Genomic DNA, 15734 nt, shown 5'->3' on the forward strand with positions numbered 1-15734 from the left:
CCTTCGCACCAGTGGAGGCATCAGAAGTCAAAGTGGGGCCTGTCCTGCACTTTCCTCTGCAGTTTGCTTGCTCTGCCCACATTGGCATAGCTAGGGGGCAGGAAGGAGCAGCTATCCCCCTAAATCAAGTAAATCAATACAAAATCCTTAACTAACTGAGGTTCTCCCCACCCACCCAACATAAAGCCTGCCCATGTCTGCCCGTCACTCCACCTGCTCTGCCTGCCTGCCTGGGCCACCCACCTGCATCATACTGTGGTTCACATGGCCACCTATTGGTGGCCATGCAAACTGCAGCGTGACAGCAACCTTACTATACAAGCACACACATGCACAATATGTATATCTCTTGGTGCAAAAGCGATTCTGCAGTCTTTGAGAATGTATACATGGGCTTACAAGCAGCTCCTATCATGTTAAAAAGAGAAAGAACAAAGAAAGAAAGAATGGTGATCAGTTATTCAATCAGTTTTGGTTAACAAATGTTGGCGCTACAGTATTTTCCATGAATTTCTCAGCCCTACGAAGCATACACTTAGCATGGGAATGAAAGAGGGCCATTTGCTAGCCAGTGCTCTGTGTCACCCCAACCCACCCCTCTTGCACACATGCAGAGAGCCAATGAATTACCCATGCTGTTTACTAGATGTCACATGAATTGCCAATCAAACATCTGTGAAGCACAATATCTGCTAAATGTTAGTCAAGGATCATTTACCTTCAAAGGAATTGTTGATCCACCATCGAAGCAGCTTATAAAATTAACTTCTTCTTGGGGGAAAGAACGCTACACAGTTCTCTTGTATTATCACTCACAGCATCTTGTTTAATAGATACAAAAAAAGGGAAAGCAGAAAAGAAGGAGGGAAAGGGGAAAGTGATCTCCAAACCAGAATCATCTCTTATTTCCTTTTTTAAGCATAAAATATTATTGGTACCAGTCGTGATTCTGAAATCAAGGATGATAATGTCCAGGACTGGCTTTTAAAACTGTTAATGAGCACTGGCAATGTGAAAAAAGATGGATTAGGTAGATGTAATGAGATATGATTAAAGGGTGTAAGCACTGAAGGGTGTTGGAGAATTCTTTTCAGAAAGAATATAATTAGTGTCTTGTAAAAGTACTTAGTAGATAAGATTTTTTAAAAAGAAAGGTTAAAATAAACACATACGATATGACAAACCTGCTTAATTATTTCTCCCCTCTGGTGCTTTTATGTACTTAATAATCTGGAGAATTTTTCGAGATAAATAATGTTTGTTGAATATTTGTTGAAACTTCAACATGCAATTCAAGTGATTTTAATTGCATAATGCAAAAAGGCCAAGGGTAGGAATGTCCTCTTCCCTTGCCAATATAGATTCCTTTGTTGATTTATGTAATGCAGCTAATAATATGCAACATACTCAGGATTTAAACAAACAAGTGAGCTTCTTGAAAGCAAACGTCCTTTTAAGTTGCTTAGCAACTTTTAACACAATTCTTTATTAGGCTGAGGGGCCCTGCTTTTGGAGGTAATGATTTCAAAATACAAATTAACCAACCAACATTTGGGAGCGGAGGAATGTTAGTTTCAAACTCCAGAGCTCAGAAAAGCTCAATACAGAGTTTCCAAGAATTAGACTTGACACAAATATTTTACAATATATTTGAAATTCAAATCACTGCTGTGCAAAACTCCACAAAACAATGGAGGTGTGTGTGTGTTACGGTATTTTGAGGCTTCAAGTTTTCAGACTTAGAATTCTGAGTTTCAGCATAAATTTTAACTTCCTGATATTGAAATTCATTTAAAGTAGTTACAATAGCAAGCTTTCCCTTCCCCTCACATCCCAGAAAAATTTGGATTTCATTTGACATAACTGACACCTATGCTTCCTTTCATGGAAGAGAAGGCCTTCAATGGCTATTGGCCGTGATGGCTATGCTTTACCTATACAATCAGAAGCAGCAATGCTTCTTAGGTATCAGTTGCTGGAGACCACTGGGGCCAGGGAAGAGTTCTCTTGTGCTCAGACCATGCCTTTTGGTTTCCTACCAGGATCTGGTTGGCCACTGTGATAACAGGATGCTGAACTAGATGGGCCATTGGCCTGATCAAATAGGCACTTCCTATGTTCTTATATTTCTTCTGTTCTTATGCTTCATATCTGCCTGTATCAAGATTTTAGCATTTAAAAATCCACACCTGTTTGAATAATCACAAGTACATGAACTTCAACAAACTGGGCAAAGATTAAATTGGTAATGTGCCTAAGAAATGGCTCTACCATAGCTCTACTTTAGCTTATTCATTTAAAATATTCCTGCCTGCGTTTCCAAGGAAGATGGTTTTCATTAATAAGAACCATTAACTCCATGAACGTATGTCCACTATCCTGGGAAGAAGCCCCAGGAAACTAAAGGAGCTTTTCTTCTGAGTAAATATACACAGGGTTATGCTTTAAAAAGCTGAATAAGATAGGCTGGCTCCAGACTAACAGTTGAAGCCTATGCATGTCTCCTAAGAAGTAAGTCCCATTGATTTCAGTATGATGTGCAGTCATGTATTCTGAATCCAACCCAGAACAATTAAAATCCAGCAAACAACAAATATAAACAACCAGCAGTAAAGTGAAGGATTCAGCAGCATTCCTAGAAAGGCCAGGAAGAATAAAAAGTAGTGATGCCAATTGGACCTCTCTGGGAAAGGCGTTCATCCATAATCTTAAGGGTGGGGTAGCTGGAGCAGACACTGAGAATGGGCAGATTTGTATGGAAAAGACAGCCTATCAAATCCTACCATTTGACACAAAGCTGATTTATTTTTTACTTTTATGTATCACCTTGCACACAGACCAATTCCTAGTTAAAAATCATTGCTTATAATATAAAAAGCAGTGAAATGTATTGAAAGGAGAAAGAAGGGGTAGAGGGAAAGACAACCATGCAGGGGTTCTGGGAGAAGAAGAGACAAATGTCAGAAGAGACAAAGATAAGAACTTGAGTCAGGTCTTTCGTATGCTTAACTCAGTATTATCTCCAATGTAGACTCTACAGTGTCTGGCAATGGCTCTGCAGGGTTTGGGGCAGGTGTCTTGTACTGCCAGGAACTAAGCCTAGGACCATGAGAGAAACTATCACAGTCTCACCTCTCCTTCTGAAAACAGCCACCTAGAACAGCTGAGGATGGAGACTATTCTGGAAGCAAGGGAACCAAGCTCTTCTTGGGAAAGAAGAGAAAGAATATATCTTTCTTTCTTTCCAACCTTATCTCAGAAAAGGCATCTCTATTGAGGCTTGGATAATGTGCCCAAATTGATTAAATAGCAGATGATTAATCAATTATACTCTGTTTCTGGTCTGGGGAAATCTATTGACAGGTCAAGTGAGGAAGGACAAGTTTGGTTGATGTCGCTTTTCTTTTTTTTCCTTTTTTTTCTTTTTTTAGAACAACACAGCTGAACTGAAAGCAGGGACGTCAGTTGAGCTCTTTCCCAGCAATGACCCTCCATAGCCTGGGTAAATTTTGCAGTTCCACGCAGAGGCCCTCGTGGTTTCTGGTGCCCCGGCTACAAATGCGCCGTTCGGCGACCCCTTTCTCTCCAGCGCTTCGCTTAAGAAACCTTCTCCTCTCAGGACAAATGGAAATGGCGTGGGAGAATCAAAGTTCTGGCTCGGAATACATAGCGAATAAATCTTCACTGCCTGTTTTTAAGGGCAGCTTCACCACCACCCCTCAAAAATAAAAATAATACACTGTTCTGAAATATTTGGGAAAGTGTCAGCAACTTCGCACCTCATTCTTCTTTCAGAAAACCAACTTTTAATCAAAGCAACCCCCTTTCCCGATTTATTTTTTATTTCTTTGGCGTGGCCTTCCCTGTTCTTTCGGTTGGCAGTGACGGGGTGGGTAGATAAATGGAAGGTGAGGCGGTGGGAAAAGCTGTGGAAAAACAGAGCCCTGGTCGGAATGAAGCGACCAGTCCGGGTGACTTTGGCAGCTGTGACCTTCAAGCCAGTCAAGATGAAGCATGACTTGCTGCTGGAGTGAGGAGAGAGTTGAGGGTAACAGGCCCCTCTGAGAGCCTTTTTAGAGGACAACTACTAAACTAAGGAAGCAAGCGCGCTGATCTAAACTAAATCGAATCAGCCCTGCGCTTCTACACTCGCAGTTGGAGGAAGTTAGGAAGGTTCAGGAAACTGTCTGGCGCTCCATCGGTTTAAATCAGAGCTCCTGCATTTAAATCTCGTTGGTAGTAAGCCCCATGATTTCAGGGGATCATCCCTGTCAAGTCATAGCTCGGTCCTCCTTAAAGTTAGGCGGTCCGGCCCTAAACCAATTGCTTTCTATTGGCTTCGTAGGATAGGACTGTAAGTATTGTTAGGGCTCCTGCAGGCGGAATTAATTCTACTGATTCTAAAGGAACGTACTGTGTACCGCTGAAATTGCTGGTGTCACTCTGTTCAAAGAAATCTTGGTCGGTGATTGCATTTATCTGCATATGACACGTTCCTCAAGAAAACTAGACAGTTCTAGGCTTACTGGTTTGTGGTTTCTGTTCCTTCCCAATTATTTTTCAGGGCTTTGAAATCAGCTCAAAGCCTTATATTACCTTTCAAAAAGTTTAAGAGCGAATTGTTCCTTTGGCCAAAGTGACTGTGGGCAATACCTGGAAATACCGGGGCCCTGATGAACTCCAGTGGGGGACTTGATCAAAATAATATTGAATCAATCATTCCTATTTTCCTTTGTTATGTTTTTGATCTGCTATCCCTCCTTTCTAGGGCGAATCAAACTGGACACACAGATCCAGTCCTCTTATTGCAAGCATTTTCTTTCTGAAGATATATTTCTTAACTCAACATGCTTCCGAGTAAACACTTGTTCTTATTCTTCTTATCCCGCCTTTCACCCGAAGGTCCCAGGGCAGGTTACAACAATTAAAACACAGCGTAGATAGGATCAGGATGGTGTATCTAGCCTTCGCTTTCCAGGGCAATAGCTCAGATTGTTCCGTCTCCAATCCTGAACAAACTTACTAGAGAAAGACAGTACAGTGGTACCTCGGGTTAAGAACTTAATTCGTTCTGGAGATCCATTCTTAACCTGAGGTACCACTTTAGCTAATGGGGCCTCCCTCTGCCTCCGCGCTGCCACTGCGTGATTTCTGTTCTCATCCTGAAGCAAAGTTCTTAACCTGAGGTACTATTTCTGGGTTAGCGGAGTCTATAACCTGAAGCGTCTGTAACCTGGAGCGTCTGTAACCCGAGGTACCACTGTACCATGCTCCCGTTCGTTTTAAGCGATCGTGAACACCACTATTTGGCAAGAAATCCCATCGAAATCCACAGTCTTCTCCTAATAGCTGAGGGCAAGTCAAGGAGGTCCAGCCACGCCATTCCGACGCATCTACCCAGACATTTGGTGGCTGAAAAATACACTCAGAGCCAGTATGGTGTAATGTAGTGGTTAGAGTGACGGAATAGGACCGGGAAGTCAAATCCCCACTGGGCCATGAAGCTCACTGGGTGACCTTGAGCGAATCACTGCCTTTCAGCCTAGCCTACCTCACAGTGTTGTTGTGGGGATTAAATGAGGAGGGGGCGAACCAAGTACACTACCTTGAGCTCCTTGGAGAACATGATGAGATATAGATGCAATAAATACATGCATGCATGCACACATACTGTTATTGGCAACCTCGAGATCACTGGGTGGAAGGATGTTTTTCATTGCAATTGCTGTTAGAACGCTTTTAACTGTAACTGCTTTTGGATGTTTCGAATCGTAATTGTTTCTGGAACGCTTTAATCCGTTTTAGAATGTTTTGTTTTGTTTTCATTTTTTTTTTTACATTGGCCGCTCTGGACTTTCTTGTGGAGGAAGGGCGAGGTATAAATCCAATAGACAGATAAATAAATAACTGCGGCTCGTGTAAACGACCTTTCCTTTCCTTTTGCCCCCAGAACCCTCGATACTGCTAGAGGAGCCGCCGGGGTCGTGCAAAGGAAGGTGACCGGGACCCCAGCGCGGATGAAATCAACAAAGCACAGCAGAGAACCAAAAAGAGCCGGCTGACCCTTCTCCGCACGCAACCCCGCTGCGCCGCCACCACCCTCAAACTAGGAAATCGATTTAATGTTGCTGTTTGCAGCCCGTATCTGTTTGTGAAGCCGGCCTCTCTATTGATGGCCAACGGCAAGGTGTGCGCCTCTTCTGTTGAGGTTCATTTATCTTTTCGTTTACACCGGCTGCTTCCACTAATTCCGGATTGCCGGGCAAACAGAGTAGCCTCTTCTGGCCTCACATCCCGACTCTCGCTCCTATTAGCAGGTTGATCCTTGTTTGTTTAGACGTCAGCCTGCAAAATGTGCGAACCGCGGGCAAAATAGCTCGGCGCGGTCAGTTTGCACCCACTGCCAGCAGGGAAGAAAAGGCCGAGGGAAAGATTTTCCTTTCCATGCCAAAATGAGGGCCCCGAAATCCTTTCCTTTCTCTATGCTTTCCCTTTGTTGCCAGGGACCGGAATAAATGACCAATTATAGCTCATTAATCGGATTTATTTATTTTTTAAATTTCTGTTTGGAGCAGAATTCTTCGCCGAGAGTTCTCCTCCTTAGCACCCGGTGCTCTAATAGTATATTTCCACATAGATGCAGAGGCGGCACCCTCAAAATGAATCCTTTTGAAATCCAGGAGGGAGCTACTCCCATTCAGGTCTACTGAGGGTGGAGATGCAAGTGTTCACTGGTCCCATATCATAGGATGAAAGGGTTTTAGCATTGGAGGGGGCCGCAACCGCCCTGCTTCATGCAGGACGTTCAGAGCTACAATATCCACAAACAGTCCAACTTCTGCTTTGAAGCCTTCCAGCAAGGGAGAGGTTCCCTCGCTCCACTGGGGATACAGGAAGAAATGCCCATTTTTACTGAGAAGGAAGTTCCGCTGCTACCTGCATAGACTTCAAGCCGCAGCGCCTAAGGATGTAAGTGTTCAGGTTTCCTTTGCATGCGCTGCGAGCTGCAAGCACTGTAAAGCTGCAATCCTGTGCGCACTTGTCTGAGAGGAAGCCGCAAGCACCATGGGACTGAGTTTACTTCTTAGTTTACTCAGAAGTAACATGCACCAGGGGCTGCCATGCTGGTGCCAGCATCTCTGTCTCAGTCAGCAGCACACCAGCAATCCGGAAGTGCTTGGCAGGTTGCTGTGGAGAAGGAATGAGATCGCGTCGGTGAATTCTTTTAGACGCTTTAAATAAACCTACTTATTTTGCCAGCTATGACAAGTATTATTCTACTTTTGTGCTTTCAGGATTACATAATGTAGGTAGAAACCTGCTACTCTCATGAAAGAACACCTATATGTACAGAACCGTCAGATAAGATGCCTCCAGTCCTCGCGTTGTCTGATCCGCTCCCCTTTCCTAAAGGCGGGATTTTTTGACGCTTCTTTATTTCCTGGGCTCCTTTGGCTTTTGGAGCCCAGTAGATAAATACCTTAAAATAGAAATAGCCCCATCATTGAAAAAATAGTCAACAAAACATACAAGTGTAAGGGAAGTGAGCAGAACAACTCTACCTACTAATTCTCCAATTAGAAACCGTAATGGCCACCATCCAGTCAGTGCATCGTTCATGTTCCATATAGCACAAGCCTATTCGTGTCTACTGAGAAGTAAATTCCGTTGAGTTCAATGGTACTTGGTACCAAGTAAGTGTGTATCGAATTTCCAAATGCTTTGTTCGACTTTGGCCATTCCATTGAAATCATGCCACACTAAGCATAGTAACTCAGAAGCACTTCCCCAGACTTGAATGGGATTTGTTCTTTCGGAAGCTCTATTGGGGACCTGCAATCTCATATCCGTTGAAAATATGCTCAGATTACTTCAGAAGTGTAAGGAGGATACATTCGGGGGATCTTCAACACCAGGGCTGGGGGGGGGGGACTTTTTCAGCCCCAAGGGCAGCGTTTCCTCATGAGCAAACTGTCCCGGGGCAACGTGGCCCTTCTGGGCATTGTCAGAAGTACAGAGGAGCCACAGGTGTGACTCTCACCTTTGTTTTCCACATACAGATACACATATCTCATCCAGGCAAGCAGCTTGGCCTCATCACACCTCAGGGTCACATTCCAGCCAGGCAAAAGCACCAGAAGGGATTGTGGATCGGAAAGAGGTGTGGCCTAGGAAAACACGGAGGCCAAATAGAGACGCCGGGAGGGGTCCATTTGGCCCTGACCCTGAGATTCCCCCACCACTGTTCCTCATACTCTCCCAGTTTGGTGTTAGGATGTAACTCAGGTTTCACTGTAGGCTTACATGGCTGCATGCAAAGGATAGGTAGAGGAACCTCCAATCTTTAGAGACTCTCCTCCTTGTGACGACCTATTGATCTTCCTTCCCAATACACTTGTGGTTGCTGGCCTCATGTCCTACTTTGTCTTCTTCTCTTCATCTCCACCTTGGGAGAGGAGACAGCTTTGTGTGTGTCTCCTGCTGAGAACAAAGGGCAAGCATGGCTCTTTGTCTCTCCACCTCAGTTAGATAAAACATAGCACTTTCCTATAAAGCATGTGTTCCATTCAAACATTGGTGGTGGTGTGTTTTTTAACATGCTTGAGATACCATACAAAAACAACCATCCTCGGCTACCAGTACTTCCAGTGCCATATCGAGAACTTGTTAATCTAGAGTTCTTTCGATGTGAGCAAAAATTACACTTCATCTCACAGTCTAATCTCTGGGTCTAGCTTTGGAACGATCTGCTTAGGAAATTGGGTTTCCTTTTTGTTGGTATCCATCTGTCTGCGGAAACAATGGAGGAGTGCGCCTTTGGGGTGAGGTCAAACTGCTGGAAGGTTGCAGCGCCTGCTGTGGCTGTAGAGTCTGATAAGGGAGAGACATGTTTTGTTGCAGCTGGGGCAAATGAAGGCTGCAGATGCAACATGATTACTTATCTCTGCGCTTCTCCCAGCAGACATTTATCCTCTGGTCATTGCTATGGATACACGACCTGTCTGTTTCCTTGCCTTTAACTAATTAGGTGGTGTGCCCTGCGCAAAATGTAAATAGTCCCTAGCCAAACGCTTAGCAAGTTTGGCTAAAAAGAAGTCCCCCTTGATTCAGTGGGGCCTACTCCCAGGCCAGCGTGCACAGAATTGCAATCTCACAGTATAATCCTAGACATGTTAGAGTCCACGTAAGTCTTAGGAGTAGCTCCCATTTCCCCCCCTCAAGGGTAAAGCATGTATGCTGTGTTGCAGGCTTAGAATTTGAAACGGACACGCGTTGCCTAAATGAGACCCTCACTTGGCATTAAGATGCCAGAGAAAGGGGAGAGGGAATTGCGGGAGTACAGTTTCACTTTAACATCACACACCTAGCGGGAGGTAAAGGAATTTTTAAAAGTGAGGTCAACAGAGAAAACAGAAGAGGACAAAACAGCTGCCTGCGAAGATCTGCAGGAGCTGGCGGATTTGCTTTCCTCATCTCGTGTGTCCAGTTCCGAGAATCCACCACCAGGTTCCCAAATCATTAATTGCATTGAAAGAGGAATCATGGAATCATAGAATTGTAGAGTTGGAAGGGAATCCGAGGGTCATCTAGTGTCCAACTTCCTGCAATACAGGAATCTCAACTAAATCATGCATGGCAGATGGCCGTACAACCTCTCCCTAAACCACTCCTCTCTAACCTAAGAGTCCCGATGCCATTAGAGTCTAGAGCACATTTCACTAGCGGGTAAAAGATGACAGAGAGTTTTCTAAATGGGAGATCTGCTGAAGTTGAAAATGCAATTTTAAAGACTTCTTTTTATACTATTTATCAACTTATAAATGGCCAGACATTTTTGGGGTGCTCCGAATACTCCTGAAACGTGCGGAGATGATGCCCGCTTCTCTTAATAGCATCCTTGAGAAGCAAATGCAAAACCCACCCCCACACCTCTCTTTTTCTGTCTGTCAATAGCTCGTAGCCACAGGGGCTATCTTTTACTTCTGCTGTCAGAGACCGTATGCCTTTGGATGTAGTTGCTGGGATTCACAAGGCCAGAGGACTGCTGCGCTCAGGTCGGCTAGCTGGTTTCCCATAGGCTCCAGGCTGGCAACTGTGAGAACGGGATGTTGGACAAAGTGAGCCATTGGCCTGATGCAACAGGGCTTTTAGTCTGTTCTTTCTCGTTATCTGATACTGAAAGTTAATAGGAGGCGTCCTTGCTCTTTCTTTGGGCGAAGCATTGGTCGTGGTCCATACTACCCCGTTCTGGAGATAAGGAAAGAGGCTGCTGGGGGCTCAGTTGACCTGAGATTTCCCCCGCGGCAGAATGAAGGGGGTAAAGTCTCGAGGTGTCTGAGAGATGTGTAGGTCACTTAAGGAGATGGACAATGCCACTCTCTCTCTCTCTCTCTCTCTCTCTCACACACACACACACACACACACACACATATAAGGGAGCGAGTATCCAAATCTTACTTACACAGGGTGGAGAAAGGTTTTAATCCATCCTTATTCTCAAGATTCCCTTGCAGGGAGAGTATCACGTGGGAGAGCACTAACACTTGGTATCCCACCTGCAACCTGAAGTTAGACGCCCTCCGCTCTACTATCTCAGGAAGGCTACACCTCCGACTTCCCCACCGCGTCCTCCTGCATTTATAAAACCAGTATGGAGAGTCCTGAGGAAACACCACTCACATCGCCATTTGAGAGCTTCCCCGCCAGAGCTGAGCCCCCCTAAAGTAGCTTCCTGAAGCAAGACCGAACTGATGGCGGAGGGGCAAGGGGCTCTGGAGCGTGAGTGCAGCACTCAGCCACTGGGTCTGAAATCAATGAGACCTACGGACTCTCCTGGAGCGTGTGTCTACCTAGTGTGGCCTGATTGTGGGCCCCTGATCGGTATGGACAGCCAGACCTTGCGGGAGAAGACCAAGTTTCAAATTCCTGGAGGGACTCTTGCACCAGGCACGATCTGTGGTGCACTGGGACAGGGCTTTGGGGGCAGATGTCCAGGGCCTCGCTTCTCAGAAAGGGTGAATACAGCCTACTTCGAAGTAATACACCTTAACCATCTCAAGTGGGGGCCTCCCCAAGCACAGAGTCTAAAAGCCGCTTAATTGCATCCCTCGTTGCCTAAACTTACAAAGCGGTTCCGAGATTAAAACGGGAGAGGTGGGACCTTGCATGCTGGTCCTGGGTTGAAAGACAAACGCAGGTCAGGATAAAATAATAGGCCTGCCTCTGGGTCCTTCGCATTGTTATATGACTCTAGCTCGCTTTCCAGCAGTCCTTATTTGCCTTTTACTCATTTGGCAAAAGTGGGAGAGGACAAAGAGTCAGTGTACTGTGGTAGTTGCAGTGTTTCCCAAACAGCTGTTTTTGAACTACAACTCCCATCATTCCTAGTTAGCAAGACCAGTGTCAGGGATGGTGGAAATTGTAGTCCGAGAACAGCTGGAGACCCAAGTTTGGGAAATACTGGAGAGTACTGTATTGGGTTAGGACCTGGGAGACCAGAGTTCCAGTCTCTCACTTAGCCATGAAGCTCACTGGGAGACCTTGGGCCATGGGCAAAGCCAGGATTTATGGGGGAGCAGGCTTTATGTTGTGGGGAGCAGAACCGAGATATCTGCCACACAGTTGTTCAGTTAGTTAAGTATTTTCATTTCTTTACTTGGTTTATTGGGGCAGCTGCCTCCCGTACCTCCCTGGCTACGCCCATGCCTTGAGCCAGTCACGGGCTCTCAGCCCGACCTACACCACAGGGTTGTTGTGAGGATTAAATGAAGAGGTGGGGAACCGCGCAGGCCGCCTTGAGCTTCCAGGAGAAAAGGTGGGATAGAAATACAATAGACAAACAAACTAGGAATCAGTCCCCGTTAAGACTTTCATCTGAACACTTGACGGAGCTAAGAGAGAGAGAAACAAAAACTCCGCCCGAAAGAAGAGGGAAAACACTTGTCTGTTTGTATGTTTTCTTTTATATTCGCTCTCAAGATTCTTCCAGGCTACTCCTAACAGGAGAAATCTGTGTCCGTTGTGTTTGTTGCTTTCTGCCGTTGGGTGCCTTTCCTGCTCTTCGGAATAATTTTTTTTCCTGCCTTCTCCTGCTAAAGACATTTCTTTCGTTCCGTTTTTCCTGACGTCCCTCCGCTTTGGTCAGTCTTTTTGCTCATCAAGATCGTCGCTCCTTCCTCCGCGTTACCTGAAAAGAGGAGAGAGGACATATCCCAATAACAGGCACCTCGCAATATTCCCTAGAGCAGGCGGGTGGAACTTTTGATCTGCCAGATGTTACTGAACTACAGCTCCCATCAGCCCCTGCAAAACTGGCTAATACCCATGGATGATGGGAGTTGTAGTTCCGCAACTCCTGGAGGGGCCAAAAGTGCCGCACACGCCTACTCTAGTCTACTGAACGCGCTGTTTCCTCTAAAGAAATATGGATGCAGATCGTGGAATGAACCACAAAGGAAAGGTACGAGCCGCTTCCCGGAAATCAGTCAATAAATTTCCAAGTAGAGACCGCGAAACGGAATATATGGAGATCCAAAGGGAAGGCGGAAGAAATGCAAACAATACTTTGGGGGTGGGCACACCTAACAGGGCAATTGGTGTTCAATAAGCGGCGCTCAGAACAGATTTTAATCGCTCGCGGATGTTTAAGCACTCACAACGAAAAGAGAGCTCTAAGTTTAACTCGGCATCCTAAAGTGTGGGGGGACGGGATGCAAACTCCTGGAAGAGCGCATCCACGTGACCCTGCAAGCACCTTTCCAGGCGCATGTGCGAACGTCCTCGCTAGGTTTTAGAAAGCCCCGGGCTTTTTAAGGGAGCTTTCACACCTGACACAAAAGTGCATTTGGTTGTTCTTCCACTCAAATCTATTTTTGCCTCACTAGTGTGAATTGTGTTAACGTAGGCTAAGGAAGCATAGAGCCGTTTTAAAAACCGCTCTGAGTGGCTATGGTGGGGGCTTTCATATGGTTTACAGACCAATTTAAGGTAAAACGGATTTGAGACTCAGACATGGACGTGTCCCTTGTGTCACAGGTGCGACTGATAAAGTCGGAAGCAGATATTTGTCACCAGGTACACAAGAGGTGGGAACACTGGCCAATCCTGGCAGGCTCTCCTGGAATTGACATGCACATTGGCCAATGAGGTAACTGCTGTGATTATTTATTACAAATACCTCAAAGCGGCTTACAAAAGATTCCGCACTAAAACATCACATTCAAGTCTAGTATCGGGAACAAAAATAAATACTTTGCGAGGACACTTTACAAAAACAACAATTTGTGTACCTATAATGCACTGAGTGCACCTGTAAACTACAATCCGAGATAATGTTCCGAATGTTTTAATGAGAAATAAAGTTGTAAAAAACAAAAAGCACAGGCTTTTTTAGAATTGAAAATATATGCTGGCCATTTCAGAGTTCATACTGAAAACTGAGATTGGTGAATATTATTATGATTATTTAAAATATTTTCAGAAGGCTCAGCCATGATTCTTGCTGCCTCTTCCGCTTATGAAAACAGTATAAAATTTCACCAGGTTCACTGAGATGGGCCCACCTTTACCTGGCAGCCCTGACCAACGAATACTAGTACAAATATGTCTCACAATGTTCCCCAAAGATGCTCAGGTTAGGACTTTGGCGAGCCTCCGAGTGGGAGTTTATAAGGTGATGCGGTAGCCCCAAACACATTTACCTGTGGAATTCAGGCCTCCCTGTTGAATTCCACAGAATTTACGGTATTTCTGAGCGGACATACATAGGATTGTTCCGCAAGCAGCGCTTTTCGGAAACAGAATCAGACTAGCAAACATTGGCTGATACCGGAACTCATTTTCCAAATGGTCCTCCTATTCTTTTCCAGTCCTACTTGAAGAATATTTCCCGGTGCGTATTAAAAGCTTTCTGAAGCATCCCTTCTAAAAGCGCCCTCACTTAACTCATTGGACGCTTTTCATCCCATTCAAAGCAAAGGCTAAAAAGAAAAAGAAAAAAAGACTAATCTACTCAAAAGAAAGTCCCACCGGAGTTCAATGGGGCTTGTTCCCAGGTAAATTCGAGGAGGATGGCAACCGTAAGTATTATTTGGGAAAATGGGAATGACACTTTCGAAAGAGGCGCTCTTATTCTCACGTGTTGAACAACACTCTCTCTCTCTCTCTCTCTCTCTCACACACACACACACACACACACACACATATATATATGGAGAGAGAGCCAGTCAGATCGGCCGTCCCGTGCCGTGGAACATTTTAAGCTAATGATTATGTGAATCTATTACCCATCAACCACTTTAGACCGAATGAACTGATTTCAAGCCCGGCGAAGGCGCAGTTGACTTCAGTGCAACTCGAATCGCTCTAAAGGTCTCCTTTAGCCAAGTTTTGAATCCTGCTGCCCGTCCCACTTACGTCAAGAGGCTAAATACCGAAGAGCTAAGAAGGATCCGAGCCTCTGGGGTCTTTTTTGGTGTTTGCAGGAAAGAGGGGAGGGAGGGAGTGGGGTGAGGGAGACGTTGATGCTTTTGTTGTCAAGGGGCAAAGAGCTTATGTTCTTAACCTCTGAGGTTTTACACTCTTCTGCCGATTTGGACATTCCTTTAAGCACCGCCGTGCCTCAGATGTGTCTCAAAGGCCCCACGGGCTAATCTCCCACCTCCAACGCAGCTCCGTTTCCCGGCGCTTTCAGCGGACCACGTTGAAGTTACACCTACAATTTTCACCCTCTTCGCTTTTTGCTTTTTTTTAGACGGGGGTTTCGCGGGGGGCTATCCATTGAAAACCCAAAAATAGCGGGGACACAACTTCTGCTCTTTTTTCTTTAAAACAAAAACAAAGATTTTTGCGGGAAGGGGAGGCCGTATCCAGTATCCTTGCCGAGACACGGGTCCAAGGGACCCTCGCCCTCACAACCTCTTGCCTCAGAAGAAAGCACGGAGACGGTACATCCGGCGGATGTTGCGGACCGAGATGCGGGTTTGCTGGCCCGTTACAGAACACGCATTTAGACGAGCTGAACTTAGACGGTTGTGATAACGGGATACAGGGGTGCCAACCTGAATAAAATATTGAGGGGGGGGGCAAGAAAACCCCACCCCGCATAATCGATCACAAGATACGGCGCAAGCACACCATTTGAATGGCAATGACCATAAACTTGGGGGGGGGCGTAGCCCCCTCAAACATTTTATTGGGGGAAGGGCGAAGGGATCTCGGCCTCTAGGAGTTGGCTCCTATGCTGGGATTGCAACTCTCACGTGCGAATCAGAGGACCGCCGAGTTCAGCCCAGGCGTACTTTCGTTTAAAGATGTGAAGCATTGACGTCTGGGGCAATTCTTGGAGGAACTCCTCGGGGCGTTAGAGGTGTTCGGGTTTTAAACATTTTTTAACATGGACTTAAGCTGGGACAAGATCCCAGCTTCCTGAAACATTAAAAAACAACAACCAACCAGTGGCGTAGCGGGGGGGTGCAGGGGGGCCCGCCGCACCGGGCGCAACATCTGGGGGTTAGGGTTAGGGGGCGCAAATCCACGGGTTAGGGGGCGCAAATTATTTGCCTTGCCCCGGGTGCTGGCAACCCACGCTACGCCACTGCAACCAACGGATCGCAGACAGACTCCTTTGTGATGAGGTAGAGTCATAATCGCGTATGGTAACAGGAAAGATGGTTACCCGCGTTGCCTTCCTTTCCTTAAATGGAAACAGGGAAGAGAGGGAGGGGAGGGGGATC

The 15734-nt window shown here is 45.8% G+C and overlaps 1 protein-coding gene and 1 long non-coding RNA gene across 8 annotated transcripts in view; one reads left to right on the forward strand and one right to left on the reverse strand.

Annotated features, from left to right (window-relative positions):
• Positions 1-15734, reverse strand: part of FOXG1 (forkhead box G1) — a 51717-nt gene that overhangs the window by 17778 nt on the left and 18205 nt on the right. For 3 of the 6 annotated variants that reach the window (XR_013833379.1, XR_013833380.1, XM_079954950.1), the window contains one exon: positions 11941-12187. The exons of 2 other annotated variants lie outside the window; for them this stretch is intronic. The gene's annotated coding sequence lies outside the window, so the exon portion shown is untranslated. Of the gene's footprint in view, positions 1-718; positions 2869-11940; positions 12188-15734 lie in introns of those variants that run through there. One more of the 6 variants, XR_013833378.1, reaches the window with a different exon arrangement.
• LOC307204383 lies at positions 3439-7694 on the forward strand. 2 transcript variants are annotated; one of them, XR_013833660.1, is made up of 2 exons: positions 3439-6969; positions 7296-7694. It is a non-coding gene; the product is annotated as an uncharacterized lncRNA (long non-coding RNA). The 2 variants fall into 2 exon arrangements; XR_013833661.1 differs by having other exon boundaries at positions 3439-6187.

The sequence above is a fragment of the Podarcis cretensis genome (assembly GCF_951804945.1).
Source record: "Podarcis cretensis genome assembly, chromosome: 1".
Taxonomy (NCBI): domain Eukaryota; kingdom Metazoa; phylum Chordata; class Lepidosauria; order Squamata; family Lacertidae; genus Podarcis; species Podarcis cretensis.